Genomic DNA, 21,934 nt, shown 5'->3' with positions numbered 1-21,934 from the left:
TCTTCTGCGCCTTTCAGGTATGACGTATACCAATGTGTTATCATTTGGGGAATTTGGAATGTTATAACTAAAAAGATATTAGATGAAAACTCACGCAAGCGATTTAATATGTAATGTATACTCTGCTGGTAAAACATAAACATTCGATTTTGTATATAATGTATACTCTGATCAAGCTTGAGTAGCATTTTCTTATCCCTTATAAACACATACTTTGTCGATTTCTCTTCACTTTTATGCATTATTGGTTATGGTTACAAAAGCTAGATAACATCGTAACATAAGTGTTTATGGATGTAAGTGAGGACTACTGATACCCATGAGGATAGCCAAAATCAGCCACAATAGAAACCAGCCCATCATGTTATGTATCACAAACACAAATACGTATAATATCCATCCAATAGTATTTGATGCTATATATTACTGGTACTATATTTTATGCATTGGTTTGAGTGTTAACCTCTTAGAGTCGTTTTTCTTCGATTTATAATTACTTTTCTTCTTTTATTCATTTTTTCGCTTTTTGGGAGTGGTGCTTGATTCCTGATATTATTATTAGGGATTTCCATTAAGGATGGAAATCCCTATTGTTATTGTTCTGTTTTTTCTTATTATTATTATTAGGGATTTCCATTCAGGATGGAAATCCCTATTGTTATTGTTCTGTTTTTTCTTATTAGGGATTTCCATTAAGGATGGAAATCCCTATTGTTATTGTTCTGTTTTTTCTTATTATTATTAGGGATTTCCATTAAGGATGGAAATCCCTATTGTTATTGTTCTGTTTTTTCTTATTATTAGGGATTTCCATTCAGGATGGAAATCCCTATTGTTATTGTTCTGTTTTTTCTTATTAGGGATTTCCATTAAGGATGGAAATCCCTATTGTTATTGTTCTGTTTTTTCTTCTTATTATTATTATTATTATTATTAGGGATTTCCATTAAGGATGGAAATCCCTATTGTTATTGTTCTGTTTTTTTTTTCTTATTAGGGATTTCCATTGAGGATGGAAATCCCTATTGTTATTGTTCTGTTTTTAGGGATTTCCATTGAGGATGGAAATCCCTATTGTTATTGTTCTGTTTTTTCTTCTTATTATTATTATTCTTTATTTTTCTTTTTTATTCTTATTTCCACAAATCTTGTTCGCAGGATATCTCAGGAACGAAATAAGGTACGACGCTCAACTTTGGACACGTTATGAATGTACATAAGATCTTGAAATGTACGTTCGATTTTTTACAAAAATGTTCAAGGTCAAGGTCATAGACGTAAAAAACAATTTTTTTGGAACGAAGTTTAAGCGCTCATAACTTCATTACCGCACGGTGTACATCGTTCACGTTTTGTTATTCAGATAGATCTTGACATTGCGCGTGCTTTTCCCATGCCATGTTATCAGAGATTATGTCAAGGTCAAGAGTTCGCTACGGGGTCAAACAAAGGTCAAAAACGAAATTCAACACAGAAAAGTTTTGAAAGTTGGATATGAAAGGGCATGCCCTCAGAAATATATAATGACAAGTTTTAAGGTCATGAGATCCAAAATGGCGGAGATATAGGCCTTTGAAAAAATGCTATTTTGGAGTTTTCCCGCCAAAATTTTTTAAGGTTTCAGCGCCTTTAATACTTAACACACATGCTTGATTTTTTGTATAGACATAGCATGGACGAATGTCTACAGAACTTATGCTGTTTTATTGACCTTGACATTCATTCAAGGTCACAGGGTTCAAAAAGCTTTAAATATTTTAAACGACTTCTTCGTAATAAATAAGAGGTGTAGAGCGCTGAAATTTGGAGACGTTATGTACGTACATGAGTTCTTAAAATGCACTCTCGATTTTGGAGGATAACGTTCAAGGTCAAGGTCACAGACGTAAAAAACTGCTTTTTTCGAACGAACTTTAAACGCTCATAATTTCATAACCGTACGCTACACAACATGTGCGTTTCATTCTCCATGTAGATCACGATAATTCACGTTTTTTTTTCTCATTACTTGTTATCAGAAATTATGTCAAGGTCACGAGTTCACTAGGGGGTCAAATGAGGTCAAACAAAGGTCAAAAATGAACTTTACCATAGAAATGTTTCGAAGGGCGCATATGAAAGAGCATGTTCTCAGGCACATAAAATGACCAAATTCAAGGTCATATGATCCAAAATGGCGGAGATATAGGACATCAAAAATCGAAATTTTAGTTTATATTTGCCCCTGCCCGAGCCGTTTCAGCGCCTTAATACCTGTATGTACGGTGTTGATTTTTCATACCGCTGTTGTATGAACTTTTGTCTTCAAAAGTTATGGGTTTTAAAGGGATTATATAGAAAAATGGCGGAAATATAGCTCTCCAAATATGGCAATTTGTTTCATTTTCTTATTTTTGTCCGTTATTTGTGAGCTCGTAGGGCCTTTATCATCTCATGTAGAGTGTTGAATTTTTGTAAATGTAAGCTTTAGCCTATTGTCTGTACAGGTTTTTAATTTCAAAGACATGATTATGAAAATGGCGAATATATAGCCCTCCGAATATGGCATTTCGTTCATTTTTTAACATAAATTTTAGCGTCATTCATGAAAATTCAAAGAGAAACGTTTTGAATTGGATGTGAAAGAGCGTGCTTTCAGACACATAGAATGATCAAGTTCAAGGTCATAAGATTCAAAATGGCGGAGATATAGGACATCGAAAATCGAAATTTTAGTTTATATTTGTCCCTGCCCGAGACGTTTCAGCGCCTTTAAACCTGTATGTACAGTGTTGATTTTTCATACCTGTGTTGTATGAACTTTTAAGGGGTTATATAGAAAAATGGCGGAAATATACCTCTCCAAATATGGCAATTTGTTTCATTTTCTTATTTTTTTCCGTTATTTGTGAGCTCGTAGGGACTTTATCATCTCATGTAGAGTGTTGAATTTTTGTAAATGTAAGCTTTAGCCTATTGTCTGTACAGGTTTTTAATTTCAAAGACATGAATTTGAAAATGGCGGAAATATAGACCTCCGAATATGGCGCTTCGTTCATTTTTTAACGTAAATTTTAGCGTAATTCATGAAAATTCAAAGGTGAAATGTTTTGAATTGGATGTGAAAGATCATGCTTTCAGACACATAAAATGACCAAGTTCAAGGTCATAAGATTCAAAATGGCGGAGATATAGGACATCAAAAATCGAAATTTTAGTTTATATTTGTCCTTGCGGCACGCGTTTCAGCGCCTTTAAACCTGTATGTGGGACTTTAGCAAGTACCATTGAAACTGTTAGCTTTGATTGTTATGTGTGGTCAGAAATCGTGATCGAACGTATTTTTATATATCTTTTAAAATTTTCGGAATCCCGTTTTCCAATTTACGTCCTGTGCTCAAAATGGACGTTTCGTTTTCCCGGTCGAGAAATTCATTAATTTTGGTAAGTCTTGACAACTGTTCTAGTATTTTTCTTTATCTAGGTTAATACAGGTACAAATATTTATTTTCCCAGTATTTTGAAAATGACAAGTGATTATTATTACATTTCAAGATTTATGCCCGTTAAGACAGATAAAATATGAGATAATACGGATGTAACAAATTTGTTACAATGATCCAAGATTTTGTAATTTAAAGTGTTTTCGTAAAATGTCTAATTTACCATTTTTCTGAAATGAAGTAAGAATTGTGTGTTCTTTTAATATTGTAGTTCAATCTGTTGTGATTGCATGGTGTACTCATGACGTACGGAGCTAGTATACTACAAATTGTTGTGGAATTACATTCAATTTCTTTGATATAACACCAATTACTGTTGTAAATTAGTTGAAGATTACATCCGATTTCATCTCAACAGGGATATAATCCTTATCTAATAACTAAAACCTCGTACTCGCACGTTTATTCCGCATTGGTCCAATGATCATTCATATCGAAATGGAGAATTTCTTTGCACTTTTAACAAACCTGAAATTCAAGATTTGCGTGCACCTATTCAATATCAAAAATTAGATGATTTTGAATACCTAAAATATCTCAATCTGAATTTTCGCATTAATGTATATCAGTGGTTATTTCTAGGATTAATTTCCTGTCCGAATTCACTTTTAAGTATTGAGAATTAATACATAATTAATACAGACCAATCAGCGGTGGCCGGGGTTAAAATTCCTGTCCTTGGGGCTCAAATCTTTCATTCACACAACTGGCGGCCGCTTTCGGAGGTCCTTTTTTTTTCATTTGGCTGGTTAATTACCTATACCCAACTTGAAAGACTTCTAATTTCGAGATGTTTTTAAGTTCTGCAAATGAAACAATGTACACAATCGCCATGTTTGCGTTTAATAACACGTACCATGTACATGTGTAGCTACACCGCGTTGATATGGGAGACCGTCCTTACGTGAACCCTACTACTTATTAATAGGATCGTACATTTAATCAAAGAAAGATAATGCACAAACCCTATAACTGACGAGTTTCAAAACCTTTTATGTGTGTGGCAGAGCTGTCACAATGGTGAGCACGGCTGTTTAAGCAAAACCGGGTGCTATGTTGGGGAAAAAACACGCCAGTTTTTGCAACCACAGAACCAAACAAATTCTCCATTGTTATTGTTCTGTTTTTTCTTCTTTTAGGGATTTCCATTGAGGATGGAAATCCCTATTGTTATTGTTCTGTTTTTTCTTCTTATTATTATTATTCTTTATTTTTCTTTTTTTTTCTTATTTCCACAAATCTTGTTCGCAGGATATCTCAGGAACGAAATAAGGTACGACGCTCAACTTTGGACACGTTATGAATGTACATAAGATCTTGAAATGTACGTTCGATTTTTTACAAAAATGTTCAAGGTCAAGGTCACAGACGTAAAAAACAATTTTTTGGAACGAAGTTTAAACGCTCATAACTTCATTACCGTACGGTGTACATCGTTCACGTTTTGTTATTCAGATAGATCTTGACATTGCGCGTGCTTTTCCCATGCCATGTTATCAGAGATTATGTCAAGGTCAAGAGTTCGCTACGGGGTCAAACAAAGGTCAAAAACGAAATTCACCACAGAAAAGTTTTGAAAGTTGAATATGAAAGGGCATGCCCTCAGAAATATATAATGACAAGTTTTAAGGTCATGAATCCAAAATGGCGGAGATATAGGCCTTTGAAAAAAGGCTATTTTGGCGTTTTCCCGCCAAAAATTTTAAAGGTTTCAGCGCCTTTAATACTTAACACACATGCTTGATTTTTTGTATAGACATAGCATGGACGAATGTCTACAGAACTTATGCTGTTTTATTGACCTTGACATTCATTCAAGGTCACAGGGTTCAAAAAGCTTTAAATCTTTAAACGACATCTTCGTAATAAATAAGAGGTGTAGAGCGCTGAAATTTGGAGACGTTATGTACGTACATGAGTTCTTAAAATGTACTCTCGATTTTGGAGGATAACGTTCAAGGTCAAGGTCACAGACGTAAAAACACTGCTTTTTTCGAACGAACTTTAAACGCTCATAATTTCATAACCGTACGCTACACAACATGTACGTTTCATTCTCCATGTAGATCACGATAATTCACGTTTTTTTTCTCATTACATGTTATCAGAAATTATGTCAAGGTCACGAGTTCACTAGGGGGTCAAATGAGGTCAAACAAAGGTCAAAAATGAACTTTACCATAGAAATGTTTCGAAGGGCGCATATGAAAGAGCATGTTCTCTCAGGCACATAAAATGACCAAATTCAAGGTCATATGATCCAAAATGGCGGAGATATAGGACATCAAAAATCGAAATTTTAGTTTATATTTGCCCCTGCCCGAGACGTTTCAGCGCCTTAATACCTGTATGTACGGTGTTGATTTTTCATACGGCTGTTGTATGAACTTTTGTCTTCAAAAGTTATGGGTTTTTAAGGGATTATATAGAAAAATGGCGGAAATATAGCTCTCCAAATATGGCAATTTGTTTCTATTTTCTTATTTTTTTCCGTTATTTTGTGGAGCTCGTAGGGCCTTTATCATCTCATGTAGAGTGTTGATTTTTTGTAAATGTAAGCTTTAGCCTATTGTCTGTACAGGTTTTTAATTTCAAAGACATGAATTTGAAAATGGCGGAAATATAGACCTCCGAATATGGCGTTTCGTTCATTTTTTAACGTAAATTTTAGCGTAATTTATGAAAATTTCAAAGGTGAAATGTTTTGAATTGGATGTGAAAGATCATGCTTTCAGACACATAAAATGACCAAGTTCAAGGTCATAAGATTCAAAATGGCGGAGATATAGGACATCGAAAATCGAAATTTTAGTTTATATTTGTCCTTGCCCGAGACGTTTCAGCGCCTTTAAACCTGTATGTACAGTGTTGATTTTTCATACCTATGTTGTATGAACTTTTGTCTTCAAAAGTTATTTATTTTTTAAGGGGTTATATAGAAAAATGGCGGAAATATAGCTCTCCAAATATGGCAATTTGTTTCTTTTCTTATTTTTTCCGTTATTTGTGAGCTCGTAGGGCCTTTATCATCTCATGTAGAGTGTTGAATTTTTGTAAATGTAAGCTTTAGCCTATTGTCTGTACAGGTTTTTAATTTCAAAGACATGAATTTGAAAATGGCGGAAATATAGACCTCCGAATATGGCGTTTCGTTCATTTTTTAACGTAAATTTTAGCGTAATTCATGAAAATTCAAAGGTGAAATGTTTTGAATTGGATGTGAAAGATCATCTTTCAGACACATAAAATGACCAAGTTCAAGGTCATAAGATTCAAAATGGCGGAGATATAGGACATCGAAAATCGAAATTTTAGTTTATATTTGTCCTTGCCCGAGACGTTTCAGCGCCTTTAAACCTGTATGTACAGTGTTGATTTTTCATACCTATGTTGTATGAACTTTTGTCTTCAAAAGTTATTTATTTTTAAGGGGTTATATAGAAAAATGGCGGAAATATAGCTCTCCAAATATGGCAATTTGTTTCATTTTCTTATTTTTTTCCGTTATTTGTGAGCTCGTAGGGCCTTTATCATCTCATGTAGAGTGTTGATTTTTTTGTAAATGTAAGCTTTAGCCTATTGTCTGTACAGGTTTTTAATTTCAAAGACATGAATTTGAAAATGGCGGAAATATAGACCTCCGAATATGGCGTTTCGTTCATTTTTTAACGTAAATTTTAGCGTAATTCATGAAAATTCAAAGGTGAAATGTTTTGAATTGGATGTGAAAGATCATGCTTTCAGACACATAAAATGACCAAGTTCAAGGTCATAAGATTCAAAATGGCGGAGATATAGGACATCGAAAATCGAAATTTTAGTTTTATTTGTCCTTGCCCGAGACGTTTCAGCGCCTTTAAACCTGTATGTACATGTTGATTTTTCATACCTGTGTTGTATGAACTTTTGTCTTCAAAAGTTATTTATTATTAAGGGGTTATATAGAAAAATGGCGGAAATATAGCTCTCCAAATATGGCAATTTGTTTCATTTTCTTATTTTTTTTCCGTTATTTGTGAGCTCGTAGGGCCTTTATCATCTCATGTAGAGTGTTGAATTTTTGTAAATGTAAGCTTTAGCCTATTGTCTGTACAGGTTTTTAATTTCAAAGACATGAATTTGAAAATGGCGGAAATATAGACCTCCGAATATGGCGTTTCGTTCATTTTTTAACGTAAATTTTAGCGTAATTCATGAAAATTCAAAGGTGAAATGTTTTGAATTGGATGTGAAAGATCATGCTTTCAGACACATAAAATGACCAATTTCAATGTCATATGATTCAAAATGGCGGAGGTATAGAACTTTCAGCGATTTTGAGTTGTGATTACATGATGTGGCATGTGGCCAAAGGGAGATAATCGGTATCTAATACTAAAACTCTAATCGTACGTGTTATTCCGCATTGGTCCAAGATCTTCATAAGATAAGGAGAATTTTTGCACTTTTAAAAAACCTGAAATTCTAATGTGTTTTACCTATTCATTATCAAAATTGATATTTTGAACCTAAATCTCAATCTGAATTTCCAAATTCATATCACGGTTATCAAGGAATAATTACCTGTCAGAAAACATTTTTAATTTTGAAATTCATAATAAGCCAGCCAATCAGCGGCTGGGTTAAAATTCTGTCCTGGGCTCAATCTTCGTTACACAAGGGCCGTTTCGAAGGTATTTTTACATTTAGTTTTCAATACTTTTCGGGATGTTTTAAGTGCTACTGTAATAGGGAGGGTTTTCCACAAGAGACCCGGAGGGGCGATCCGACTGTAGCTCCCGTTATATGTATAAGTCCCAAATCGTGATCGTATAGTATTTTTAGTATACAACAGAGTCCACAGTCGTCACAAATCCTCTCCGGATCCCGTTTCCTCCACAGGTTACAGGCCTGTATCTCAACAGGTTCGATCTCTAGGATGTAGCGGAAGCACTGACACTAATCCAATAACTCAACTAGGTAAATACAGGTACAAATAACTATTTATTATATAAAAGACAAGTAGATTAATTATTACATAGAAGATTCACAATAGTGCCCGTTAAGACAGATAACAATAAGAGATATATAAGTGCCGAAGCAGTTACAATGTATCCAAGATTAACTATAGCCAAACTTTAGGCCTAATTAGCTAAGTCCTGTGTGATTACCACGTTCCCTAAACAAAGCCTAACACCCTACGGAGCCAACTAACCACCTACAAGTGTTCTTAACTCTAGAGGTATATAAAACCAACGGTGTAAACTAGGATACCTTAGGATGCCTAAGCCCTAAGCCCCTGACAACCCCTAATTATACACAAACCCTACGTTAGCTATAGATACACTCTAAGTAAAGACCACGTTGCAGTCTAGCTCAGAAACCCCGCAAGTGTTGCACTGTTGACAGTGCACGACGTGGCTCTGCTCCCTACCTATTCCCTAAGTCAAGACCAAAGCTTCCTTAGAAGCAGCCCCTTTTATAACAACTCATCAACCCAGTCCCCCAAAGTGACCACTGATTGGTCAATGTCCGGATGTCCGGACAGAGCACCATATTTAGGTGAAACCGCTTCTACAACAACCCACCTACACACTAAATATAACTTCCGCTTAAAACAGACAAGGCTCAACTGACTGATAAAAACCTCCCACGTGTACCACACGTGTACTCCGGCCAGCGGTCATCATCGGGGTGATCATGAGGACAACTAGGTTGATGAATGTGACTGCTAAACAGCAAACACACCCTAGATAAGACCTGTTCTCACGGTGTTCCCCTGAATTTGGGTCCAAATACATAAACAGATCACTGAAGTGAAGACTTAGAAGAGTGCAATAACAAATATACATACTGTAGAAATAAATGCAACAATGATAGAAACCCGTTCTATCACACTACATATACACGTATATATGAACAATGTACACGTGTTTGCGTAAATACACGTACATGTGTAACTACACCGCATACATGGGAGGCCGTCCTTACGTGACCCTAGCTGTTAATAGGACGTACATTTGAACAAACAAAAGATAAAAGTAATGCACAAACCCAATAACTGACAGGTTTAAAAACCTTTTATGTGTGTGGCAGAGCCGTCACCTGTGACACCGGATGTTCAAACACAACCGGTGCTATTTTGAGAAACTATCCGGCCGTTTTGAGATCACAGAACCAAATAAATTCCCATAGAGGACCGTGTTAACGTTTGCTACTATTCAGGTTAATTGAAGTTATCAAAATTCTTTACAAAATTTACATCTACATGTATTGTTCCGACCCACACATATATCCAATCAGCAGGCTCCTATATATTCACCTCTCTATGAAATCTTGTGCCCAAAGGGGGATTCCCCCTAAATCTGTTTTTCGGTTGAACCAGACTGTTTTTCGTAAGAAACGCTTTCTGATTAATATTGAGTGAGATCGTCCGTTCGTTCAAGCAATCGTCTGTTCGCTAACATTACTTATATCATTACATAGGTGGAAATCCCGTGTTTTGATCGCGATCAAATCTAGTTATTATTATTATGTATTAGGATTTCCATTGAGGATGGAAATCCCTATTGTTATTCTTTATTTTTCTTTTTTTTTCTTATTTCCACAAATCTTGTTAGCAGGATATCTCAGGAACGGAATAAGGTACGACGCTCAACTTTGGACACGTTATGAATGTACATAAGATCTTGAAATGTACGTTCGATTTTTTACAAAAATGTTCAAGGTCAAGGTCATAGACGTAAAAAACAATTTTTTTGGAACAAAGTTTAAACGCTCATAACTTCAATACCGTACGCTGTACATCGTTCACGTTTTGTTATTCAGGCAGATCGTGACATTGTGCGTGCTTTTCCCATGCCATGTTATCAGAGATTATGTCAAGGTCAAGAGTTCGCTACGGGGTCAAACAAAGGTCAAAAACGAAATTTACCACAGAAAAATTTTGAAAGTTGAATATGAAAGGTCATGCCCTCAGAAATATATAATGACAAGTTTTAAGGTCATGAGATCCAAAATGGCGGAGATATAGGCCTTTGAAAAAAGGCTATTTTGGCGTTTTCCCGCCAAAAATATTAAAGGTTTCAGCGCCTTTAATACTTAACATACATGCTTGATTTTTTGTATAGACATAGCATGGAAGAATGTCTACAGAACTTATGCCTTTTTATTGACCTTGACATTCATTCAAGGTCACAGGGTTCAAAAAGCTTTAAATCTTTAAACGACTTCTTCTTTATAAATAAGAGGCGTAGAGACCTGATATTGGGTCTGTGGCATGCTGGGATGATGTTATTATAGGTTTATTCAAATGAACGACCTTGATCTACATTCAAGGTCACAGGGGTCAAATAGGGTGAAATATATTTAAACGACTTCTTCTTAATAACCAAGAGGCCTAGAGACCATATATTAGGGCTGTTGCATGCTGGTATGAAGGGCTAATACGTTTGTTCAAATGAATGGCCTTGGTCTTCATTCAAGGTCACAGGGGTCAAAATAACTAGATTATATTCAAACGACTTCTTCTTTATATCTAAGAGGCCTAGAGACCATGTATTAGGGCAGTGGCATGCTGGGATGAAGGGCTACCAAGTTGGTTGAAAGGAATGACCTTGACCTTCATATAAGGTCACAGGGGTCAAATAGGTTGAAACATATTTAAACGACTTCTTAATAACCAAGAGTTCTGGAGACCTGATATTCGGTCTGTTGCATGCTGGGGTAAAGGGCAACTTAGTTTGTTTAAACGAATGACCTTGACCTTCATTCAAGTTAACAGGGGCCAAATAGGTTTTTTTAATGCCCTTGTGTTTATCTGTCTGACCTAATGAAAGCATAGCTGAAAGTATGTTTGTTTCATACGCAGTGCTGTCCTGTCTGTCCGTAAGGATATGTGCATAGACAGATGATACAAATGGGCAGCGGATATATATATATATATATATATAACGTCAGTTATAGTAACACCTGCAGTATCGAGGATGCGTGCGTACATAAAGGTCGTTCACCATCGTACACGTAGCTAAAAAGCATTCGAATATAATACAAGCTACATATTGTGTGAAATATTAGAAGACTAAATATTGGACAATTTATTAGACTCTATATTTGCGAAAGCATATGGTGATTTTATTACGATAAGACACGATTTCGTAATATTTAACGCAAAGTTCCAAAATGCGCTGTGTGCGATAAACTGTATCGCAGATCGCACAGTTGGGCGCACGCTGTTTTAAGTAGGTAATGCGATCATAATATCACCGTAATCAACGTTATTTATCAAAAATTACAGTTTTTGTCACTCCCATTTCACACATCTGCGTGACACACCGGGTTCGGATACTGCACCATGTATTGTGGGGAGGCAGCAACATCTTAAAGTTCCATTTAAAACAAAATACTTTTCATTAGCTGTTTCCTTTTTTGTCTATTCTGCATCGAAGCTCTTTCTAATCTTAAACATGCATAGTTAAAATTGTGTAAACCAAATTTTATTTGTTGTGTATGTATTACTGTGATAAGATTACATGTGGTCAGAGGGAGATAATCAAGTAATCTTAACTCTAATTGTGCGAGTTATGCATCTTTGTCTAAGATTTGTCATAATTATTCGAAAAGGAGAATTAACGTGGACTTGTAACCAGATGTGTTTTTGTGTTTCTCAATCCAACTTCACTTACAAATGTATATGACACAACTGTAACCTACTATACATTTCGGGCGGGTACGAAATAGTCCCTTTGTGTCCAAGTGGAGCACTCATTCATAACTTCATAACCGTATGCTGTACGTTGTCCCCGTTTAGTCATTAAGATAAATCGTGACATAGCGCGTGTTTTGTTCATTACATGTTATCAGAGATTATGTCAAGGTCAAGAGTTCGCTACGGGGTCAAACAAAGGTCAAAAACGAAAATTGTCACAGAAAAGTTTTGAATGTTGGATATGAAAGGGCATGCTCTCAGAAATATATAATGACAAGTGTCAAGGTCAAGGTCATGTGATCCGAAATGGCGGAGATATAGCCATTTGAAAAATGTCGATTTTGGCATTTTCCCGCCAAAAATGTACAAGGTTTCAGCGCGTTTAATACTTAACATAAGTGCCTGATGTTTTTGCATAGGCATAGAATGAACAAATGTCTACAGAATGATGCTTTTCATTGACCTTGACCTTCATTCAAGGTCACAGGGGTAGTAGAAAAGCTTAAAATCTTTAAACGACCTCTTATTAATAACCATAAGGCCTAGAGACCTGATATTGGGCCTGTGGTTTGTTGGGATGCAGGTCAATCAAGTTTATTCAAATGAATGACCTTGACTTCCATTCCTGTGAGCTGTAACTGTATCCTGTAAATGCTATTGTTGCTGAATACACATGGAACTTTATTACGGCGTTGAATTGTGATTTACTCGACGACCCACTCTACTTTATCAAAACTCAGGTATTGTGGCGGGTGCCTGACGCTACCCTAGAAGGCATCTCTATATATAGCTTCCGAGGGCTGCGGGCTGGGAAAACGTAATTATATAACTCCCGCAGAGTTTCGCTACACTTCTTTAACAATACAGGTTCAACAATGAATGTAATTTTATAATCGGATTCTCCACATATTGCATCAAATAATAGAAAAACTAAGGCAGTTCAGGAGAAAAAAATAACCATTGCAAAGAATTCCTTTAAGATTACAGACAAGACAGAGTCTTTGGTAATAATCTATTTGTATGTATGTCAAAGAATAAAACTATTTTCATATCTGTGGTCGCACATAGAGCCTTCAGTTTTGCTATGAAATGTTCGAAGGGTGGATATAACAACAGTGTTAGTAACCCCTGGAATATCGAACATTCACTTTAGTAATACTTTTATTCATGTTCATTTAACACCAAAACAAGAAAATTACATTATATATGTTTTATTACATATTCATGCCAAACTTAATAATATCCAAATACATCTTCAGCCATGCTTACAATAAATAGTTTATATTTTTACAATGACAAAAAAAAATCATCTCAGAAATGAAAATTGGAACAGAGACTGTTTAAGACTGTCAAAGACAATCAAACTCTCCCCTTGTCAAAGATATTATCAAAGTGCACATACATAGCAGCAGAAACAGAAAAAATTAGAATGAAATCGAATGAATTTCCAAAATCAAATATATAAACCATTATAAAATTATTATATTTAATCATCATTTTTTCATGTGTTGTGGCCGACTTGATATCAACTATTTCAAGAATATTCAACTGATCACAGAAAATACATACCGGTACATATTTTGTTTGACATTATTCTTAATTAAATTTCTACAAATTCAGATAAAGGATTTCAAAATAATGAAAACAAACTTCTTATATTCATTAAAATGAGTCTTTTCCTACACTATTGACTCTTGTGTTGCACACTTGTGTAGGTCATAAAGCCATGCACACATGAGGGCAGCCTTACATTGCTTTTACCTCATATCTGTTTTCAACAATCATTTAAAACATTATTTTAATGGACACAGAAAGAAACTCTGATTAGTTTACTTTATAAATCTCAGGTCTATAAGCCATAGATAGTAAGTCCAATTTCTATCATCATTAACAGAAATTATGAAAGTTATAGACAGAAGTGTGTATACACAGAGAGTCAAAAAGTAGACCTAGATGGAACTGTGTTTTCTATACACAGTCTGTATTCTACACACAGGTTGCTTCCCATGACTGCCTTAAAGTAATGCAGTAATGGAAAGGCCACTTTCAGATTGGTCCAAAAGACTATTACTCAATGAATAGGGAATTTATGAATGGAAGTTTATATCTGTTTTACATATTGCCAATCCAAGAAAAGTAGTGTATTGTTAATTAAGTGAATGGTCTATCGAGCACGGATTCGTATTACAATCAGTAACATGCCTGAGCTGGCAAACATTGTTTTATAAAAAAAAAATAAAAACTTACAGTTTCTCAATATCTATCACACAATAACAAGCAAATATATATCAATTAACATACCTCAATAACATTTAATACATACTATGAATAATTTACCTGTAAATAAAACAGAAATAACCTTCAAAAGTTAAATGAAGATTGAATAGTGTATCTGCTTTTCTCTTTTCCTTTTTTCATTGAAACATTTACAATAACAATAGGAAACTACACATGACTATTAACTAGTGTTGGACCGATTCTCCATTTTAATCAATGATCGATCGAATATAATTTTCGTAAGGACCATCAATAATGAAAGGTAATAACGATTAATAAAATGGGAGATAACTTGTGCTTATTTGATACTGTTCTTAACTTTTATGATGTGTTATCTATATGCAAAACCACATTTCAGAATGCCAAAGACATGTTAGATAGACAATAATTCAAATTTGAATCAAAGAAAAAAAAATTGCTTCAATTTATACTGTTTGTTCATCTTTCTTTTTTTTTAGAGAAATTAAAAGGTTAATATATACATGTAGATATAGGAGTTTTCTGCAAATGGTATCCAATTATAAAATAGATAATTAGTAGGTTGTTCAAAACCAATTATTGATTATGAACAGATTCCCAACACTACTGTCAACGAACTTCGTCTAAATTCCAAACTGCTCTTTATTTCCAATTTTGCCTTTCCATCGGTCTCGAAATGAAATCAAACGGTAAGAAAGAATCTTACATAATTTAAGAAAAATGCCTCAGCTCATGTTCAAAACTATGCCAAAAGATAACTTAAATTTAAAATTCCCAATAGTACTTCCCAAGATAACTAATTTGTCAACAAATAAATAGCCGCCTATTGGCCATGTTGTATGCAGATCATCCAATAATGCTTAAGTGAAAGAGAAATTGTGATAACTTAATTTTAAAATGGCCGACTGTCGGTCATGTTTTCCCCGAATCATTCCCAAAATGCAGCCAGTCTAACCAAGGTCAAGGTAAACCCAACAAGTATAACTTCTCATCAGTTTGGAGTCCTGAAAGGCCGCCATCACAAGTGGTGATATAACATCTATTGTTTACTGATGTAAAGACAATGGCCCACAGGCTATAGGCAATTGGAATACTCCATTTTCTATTTGCACTTAACAAAATTAACATATTGCATTCTGGGTTGTTTTTAAAGCTGCATCAAGATAACCAGTCCAAGTTTAAAAATGAACAAAACTTACCATCGAAAAAAGTATGGTAAGGAAAAATAATATGTGAAACAAGAAATCAAGATATACACTATGCACTGAAGGTTGACAAGTAAAAATGAAATTTTTAAATGAAACCAAAAGAAATTCTTTGCAAACCAAATTTATCACCTGACATCGTTTTGATATAAAACTAGATAAGTCATGAATTCTTCATTTAAAAATTAACAAGAGGCCCAAGGGCCTTAACAGTCATCTGACAACCTTGGCAACAGTCATATAAGAAATCAATTAGATACATGTATGGTGTTATAGTGGCCTTCTTAACAAGACTTTGTCAAGTCCATATCAGGATAATTTCAGACAAGTTTCAGCCAAATTGCACTGGCAGAACTTGAGAAGTTCAAAATGTGTTTTCAAGATGGCGACTGTAGTGGCCATCTTGGATTTCTGATCAACCTGTTAAAAAAACAACACTTGGTCGAGAGGAAGTTTAAAATGTGTTTTCAAGTGTAGTCCTACGAAGCAAAAACCAAAAGGTAACAAAGGGTTACAATTCCAGTAATTATAGTTGAATATAACTTTTTTCCAGATCATCTCCAGAAGAAAGAAAAAGTTTACAAACAGACATAAGAATATCATGTCTTTAAAAATTAACTTTGACAGCATATAAAAACTTGAAATGACTTTGTTCCTACCATTTAAATCAAATGGTGCATACAAGTTTACATCACTTCATAATTTACATTTATTTTCTATTAAATTGCATCAATATTGTTCTTGATGTATGGATGCACCAGTCTTCATTGAAAGTAGCTGTATACAGTCTTCAGTGTCTTTGTCATTTCATCTGTCACTACCATCTCTTTACATGTATAAATAAAGTGTTGGACAACCTGTGAAAAAAACAACAACATATTTACCTTTACATGAAACCGTTTCAAAGGTTATACACTTTAAAGTGAAAGTCTTGTAATAAGACTACATTTTAATGACATTATTTCTTCTTAACTAACATGAATGGATACAGGATTACATTATATATAATTCCATGACTGATGTACACGTTTTATTTTATGGTTTTGATGGCAAATCTTATTGCAGACTTACTGTTACAATATTATCAAGGCCACACCAACAACAAAGGTTTCTTTCCAAAGACAACCCAACAGTGAACTTAAAAAGAAAGTGACAATAAGAACAAATACTTAATTTTGTTTCCTTTTTGAGCCTTAAATCTCTCTGATATGTCAAATTTTGTGTAAAAGTCATAGCAACTGAAGTCTTTAAAACAAGCTTACGTACATTATACTTCATCCATCATGTCTTTTGAGTCAGAAACCTTAGGCTTAACCTTGATTAAGCTGTGGTTAGTCAAGGTCATTCATTTGAAAAAAACCTAACTACTTACCCCAACTATGCTCATGACTCCAAATTAACTCCAACTCCATTATTTTGTGCTTAGTTGTTTTTCTGATTATCACTGAACTGGAACTAAATCTCTTTAAACAACCTAATACATTATGGTTTGAAGCGTTTTTGAAAATTGTATCACACAATTTACATTATGGTTTTAAGTGGTTTTTGTTTAATTGTATCATACAATTTACTTATCAATGCTATATTTGGCATAATTATACTTAACATTCCAATAAAGTAATTTAGAATTACAAACCAGTGAGTGGGTGGTATTGCCAATCATCATGCAGGTGCTGATCTGTTTGCACTTTTTCACCATCTCCTTCACAAGTTACTACTCATAATTTCTTTCCTGAAATTAAGCAAAAGTCATAGAATGAAAAAAGAACTTATCTACAAATAAAAAAAACACTTCACTAAAATGAAGAATTAACTTCAAACAGATTTTGCTAAGATTATCAAACTGACAATAGCTGCATGGTTTTCCATTGCCTAGCAGAATACAAGAGGCCCAGAGGGCTTGTATCACTCAACTGGATTTTATTTTACTAATCATCACAAAAACTCTTACAATCAGAAATAGCTAAGTTGACCAGACCATTAGTTTAATTTTGAAACCCAACCATATAATGGTACTATTAATATTAAATGACTATAAGTGTTAGTCAATCCTAAGTTTCAGAGAAAGAAGTCGTTTATATGAAAATTGCCAAATTGACCCTTTAGCTCTGCCCCTCAGGCCCCCGGGGGTCAGCTGGACATTTCACAATTTTGAATTCCCACCCTATAAGGATGCTACCGTTGCATTATGAGTGCTTTTCCATGTTTACTTTCATAGAAGTAGCCGTTTATATGAAAATAGTCTATTTGACCCCTTTTGGCCATGCCCCTCAAGCCCCCCGGGAGTCAGCCCCATCATATGTACAATTTCGAATCCCTACCCTATAAGAATGATACCATTGTATTATGAGTGCTTTCCTATGTTTACTTTCAGAGAAGTTGTTAATATGAAAATAGCCAATTTGACCCCTTTTGGCCCCACTCCTCAGGCCCTCGGGAAGTCAGCCCAACCCTTTGTACAATTTTGAACCCCCAACCTAATTGGATGCCAACATTGCATTATGAGTGCTATCCCATGCTTAGTTTCAGAAAAAAAGTCGTTTATATGAAAATAGCCAATTTGACATGGATCATTTTGACCCCACCCCTCACGCCCCCAGGGGTCAGCCTCATCATTTGTACAATTTGAATACCCACCCTATAATCATGCTACCATTACATTATGAGTGCTATCATATGCTTAGTCTCAGAGAAGAAGTTGTTTACATGAAAATAACCAGTTTGACCCCTTTTGGCCCCGCCTCTCAAGCGGTTGTGAAGAAGAAGTATATTGTTGACAGATGGACGGACAGGGGCCGGACACGGACGCCATGGTATAGCATAAGCTAACCTTGGTCCTTCAGACGAGGTGAGCTAATAATGACAGCTCTGCAACATTTTTTAATAGTAATTTTATTGCATGATGTCGTGAGTTACAGCTACAAAATATTTCTACAACAACTACTTAGTTGACCTACCTATAATTAGAACCTCTGTTTTGTACAAGTTGAGACAGCAGACGGGTCTACAATACTTTGTTGTTACTACAAGATAAGTTTCAATGGATGTCTCAATCATTTCTACTAATGCTTATCAACAATATTAACCTTTCAAAAACAATACATCAAAATTTAAAATGAAAGCAATACCTGGTATTATCATTCTCTAGTGTTACGTTCCAGAACAGTCTGTCACTTGTTTGTAAAAATATATCAATGCTGAAATAACATGTTCACACATTTTATATGTATGTAATGAGCAGTGTAACTACCATTACAGAATGTAAGTACTTGACATATTCATCTACATCTTAACCATAGACATAATACCGTCTTTTAGAGAGCATAACTTTGAATACCTTTTTTCACAACCACGATGATGATAAAGTCACAGATCATCACATTCAGGTCAGCACCACAAACACCGTTTTTTAAGAATGATAACACCATGCACCAAAACAGGACCATCAGCACATAATGAACACAGGTGTAAGTCAAGCAGATCTGACTGTGGCTGGTCTGGAAAGATAGAGTGTTACCATTAATATGATTCTTTATTATAATAGTATTACATACTGAAGTAGATGTAAACCCTCAATTTTAAAGACTAGTGACTAGAATACCTATCACTTTTGTATGCTGCAAAATAAAGCTACCTTTACATTCTTTAATTTATCTGTGACAATGAAACTTGAAAGTGAAGAAACTAAATTCACTTACCTATTATGGTCATGTCATACAGGTGACATGATCTCTACAGAATAATTGCCCTAATAATATAGGGCTAACTCGGATAATTAGTCTGATAAAATATCTTTGTTTATCAATATATATAACTAATAATCTGTTCACATCCAATTGTAATCAACAGTTCTAATTATAAGAAAGTGCTACTGTCTTAATAAACAAGCTTATAATGGAATTCATAGACAGTTCCCACGTAATACAGTCAGCAAATCTTGACTTGCCTACCAAAAGATTTTAACAGATTTTGTATCTCTTTTTCTCCATATCTCTCATAAAAATGCAAGAATGAAAAATATAAGCTTTTTAGACAAAGACGTCAGTAAAAACTTACTTTTACCATTTCATGAAAACTATAGTAACATGGTATCACCTCAACATTTCCAATATCAACACCCTTTACATAAACATGGTCAATAAGAGTTCCACGTTCAGTTGTTGCTTTCTGTAACATATTGCCTGTAACCTTTTTCTTCCATTGCATTCTTCAATGAAGATGTATTAAGTAAAATGTTCTGGTTAAAATCACCCAATACGATAGACCCCTTACTATGTTGATTTTACTTTTTGTAACAAGTGAAGAAGTGTTTTCCTAAATTCTGTGACACAGTATGACTGAGGACGATATATAGTAACTACAGTTACTCCTTTCACATCAAATGCTACTTATTCCCAGGTTTTCTATTTCAAAATCTATGTGTTGAATCTTGTCATTATGCCTGGTAAATACTGCTACTCCGCCATGTTAGTTGACAGTGGAGATCATGCGTCACATTGTAAGGATTCTTGTCTGGATTGACTATGTACTAGTGAGAAATTCTTCACATTGATATCACCTCCAGTGAAATCTGGGTAACCATGTTTCTGTGAAACATAAATAATCTCTGCAGTTTGTATCTGCCTGTTGACATTTATATCTCTGATATGTGATAAAAATCCCTCAGTATTGTGATAAATAATGGTAGTTAGATCTGGGTTTCCTCCAGCAGAGTCACATAGAAACAAAGGCATGTTTTCCATCGCCTCTTTTAATTTTGGGGTTACAGAAAATTGCTTTCTCGTTAAAACCAACACTATCAGTCAGTCATTCAATGATGTGTAACACGACTTTAATGCCACGTATGCTTGTCCTGGGTGCCAACACTTTTTCCAGTGAAACTAACCGCTTTTCATCTGTTGTAAACCCTTGTACTTTGTGAACAGCTACATGCCCATGCAAGTTTAATTGGAAAATGTCCTTCTGATTGTATTCGTTTATTTCGCCCATTATATTCTTCTTCATAACGGTCTAACATAACTTTTACTTCATTTCCAAATTTTCATAATACCCCTGTTTAATCCAATTCTTTTAATTGTCAAAACATACTTCTATGTGGTTATTTTTGAAATTGTAATCTAAAATTATCAGTCACGAGATTTGTAACTATACCAAATGCCCCATTTACTAATCCATCTGTTACATATATACTCTACATTTTTTAGGTAAGCATGACACGTGCTCCTATTGCAAGCCATATTGAAATATAGATTGCTGAAGAGAATATGAATCTTTTATTTCCAGAAACTGCGACTTTCTTTATTCATTTACCCACTTCGCATCATCTTTTGACACTCAGTTCTCTGCTTCAATACATACAGGGTTTTCACACTTAGAATGTAAGATAGCCACCAAGTTGTGCTCATATGCAACTTGATTATTGCAAGGGAAACTATATTTAAAGCATCACTCAGCTCACCAGTTTTCTCTACCCAGACAGCAAACCATTGTCTTGTGGAGTTAACTTTTCCTTCTTAAGTTTTTTAATCTGCATCGGATAAGTGTATCTCAAACTGCTTGTCTTCCTTTCTGGCGCATTATTTCATCTACTGTACTATAGAAAAATTTATCATTCCATTAAATCATAACAGATTTCTTTAGTAAACAAGAGCCTTTCCATTTAACAGGAGGGAAATAAGTTGGTAAAAGTCTCCACAGCAAGTATACTAACGTTACCAAATGGAGAGTGTCACCTGTCTGTTTAATTTGTCTCAGTCCTTCCATGTATATAGGACAATAATTTCTTGTCATCATGTGATATTTCGTCAATAATAAGTAGCTACTGTAACTGACCAAGTTTGTGCGCAAAGAATTGATCTTCTCAGCACCTAGAGGTGGGTATGTCAGGTGGTCGCATCTACAGGTATTTGATAATCGCATTTATGAATAGTAGAGCCACCTATATATTGAAAGCTGCGACCACCAGTTGCAGCAACAAGTAGTATACTGAAGTATCCTCAGGATTAGACAATGTTGGCTGCAAAAAGTCTTGTCAATTCAAAAAACACTGTTTTTATCAATGTGAGACTTGCCTGTGACCAGCACCAACCCAGTTACAAAAAGTTTGGTAATGCAATCTGGATTTGTGACCATGGATTTTGTCTAAAGAACCATTTCCTTATCTTTGTAAACATACCTCACTTTGTTTCTCATTCATCGATCGTAATAATGCTAGGCCTTCCTGTTTTGATACATCACTGTTGGGACTAAATTTCTATATTGCTGTGTTTTTCATTTGTTAATAAATCAGGAATTCCACCAAGATC

General features: G+C 34.7%; 1 long non-coding RNA gene across 1 annotated transcript; it reads right to left on the bottom strand.

The window, feature by feature from the left end:
* Positions 1–14,395: 14,395 nt before the first annotated feature.
* On the bottom strand, positions 14,396–18,958 carry LOC138311835 (uncharacterized). Its single transcript, XR_011206755.1, has 3 exons — positions 18,587–18,958; positions 17,266–17,361; positions 14,396–16,486 (listed from the first exon to the last, which is right to left on the bottom strand). It is a non-coding gene; the product is annotated as an uncharacterized lncRNA (long non-coding RNA).
* Positions 18,959–21,934: the final 2,976 nt, after the last annotated feature.

The sequence above is a fragment of the Argopecten irradians genome, unplaced genomic scaffold (genome assembly GCF_041381155.1).
Source record: "Argopecten irradians isolate NY unplaced genomic scaffold, Ai_NY scaffold_0132, whole genome shotgun sequence".
Taxonomy (NCBI): Eukaryota; Metazoa; Mollusca; class Bivalvia; order Pectinida; family Pectinidae; genus Argopecten; species Argopecten irradians.
This window is presented reverse-complemented; position numbering and strand designations above follow the sequence as displayed.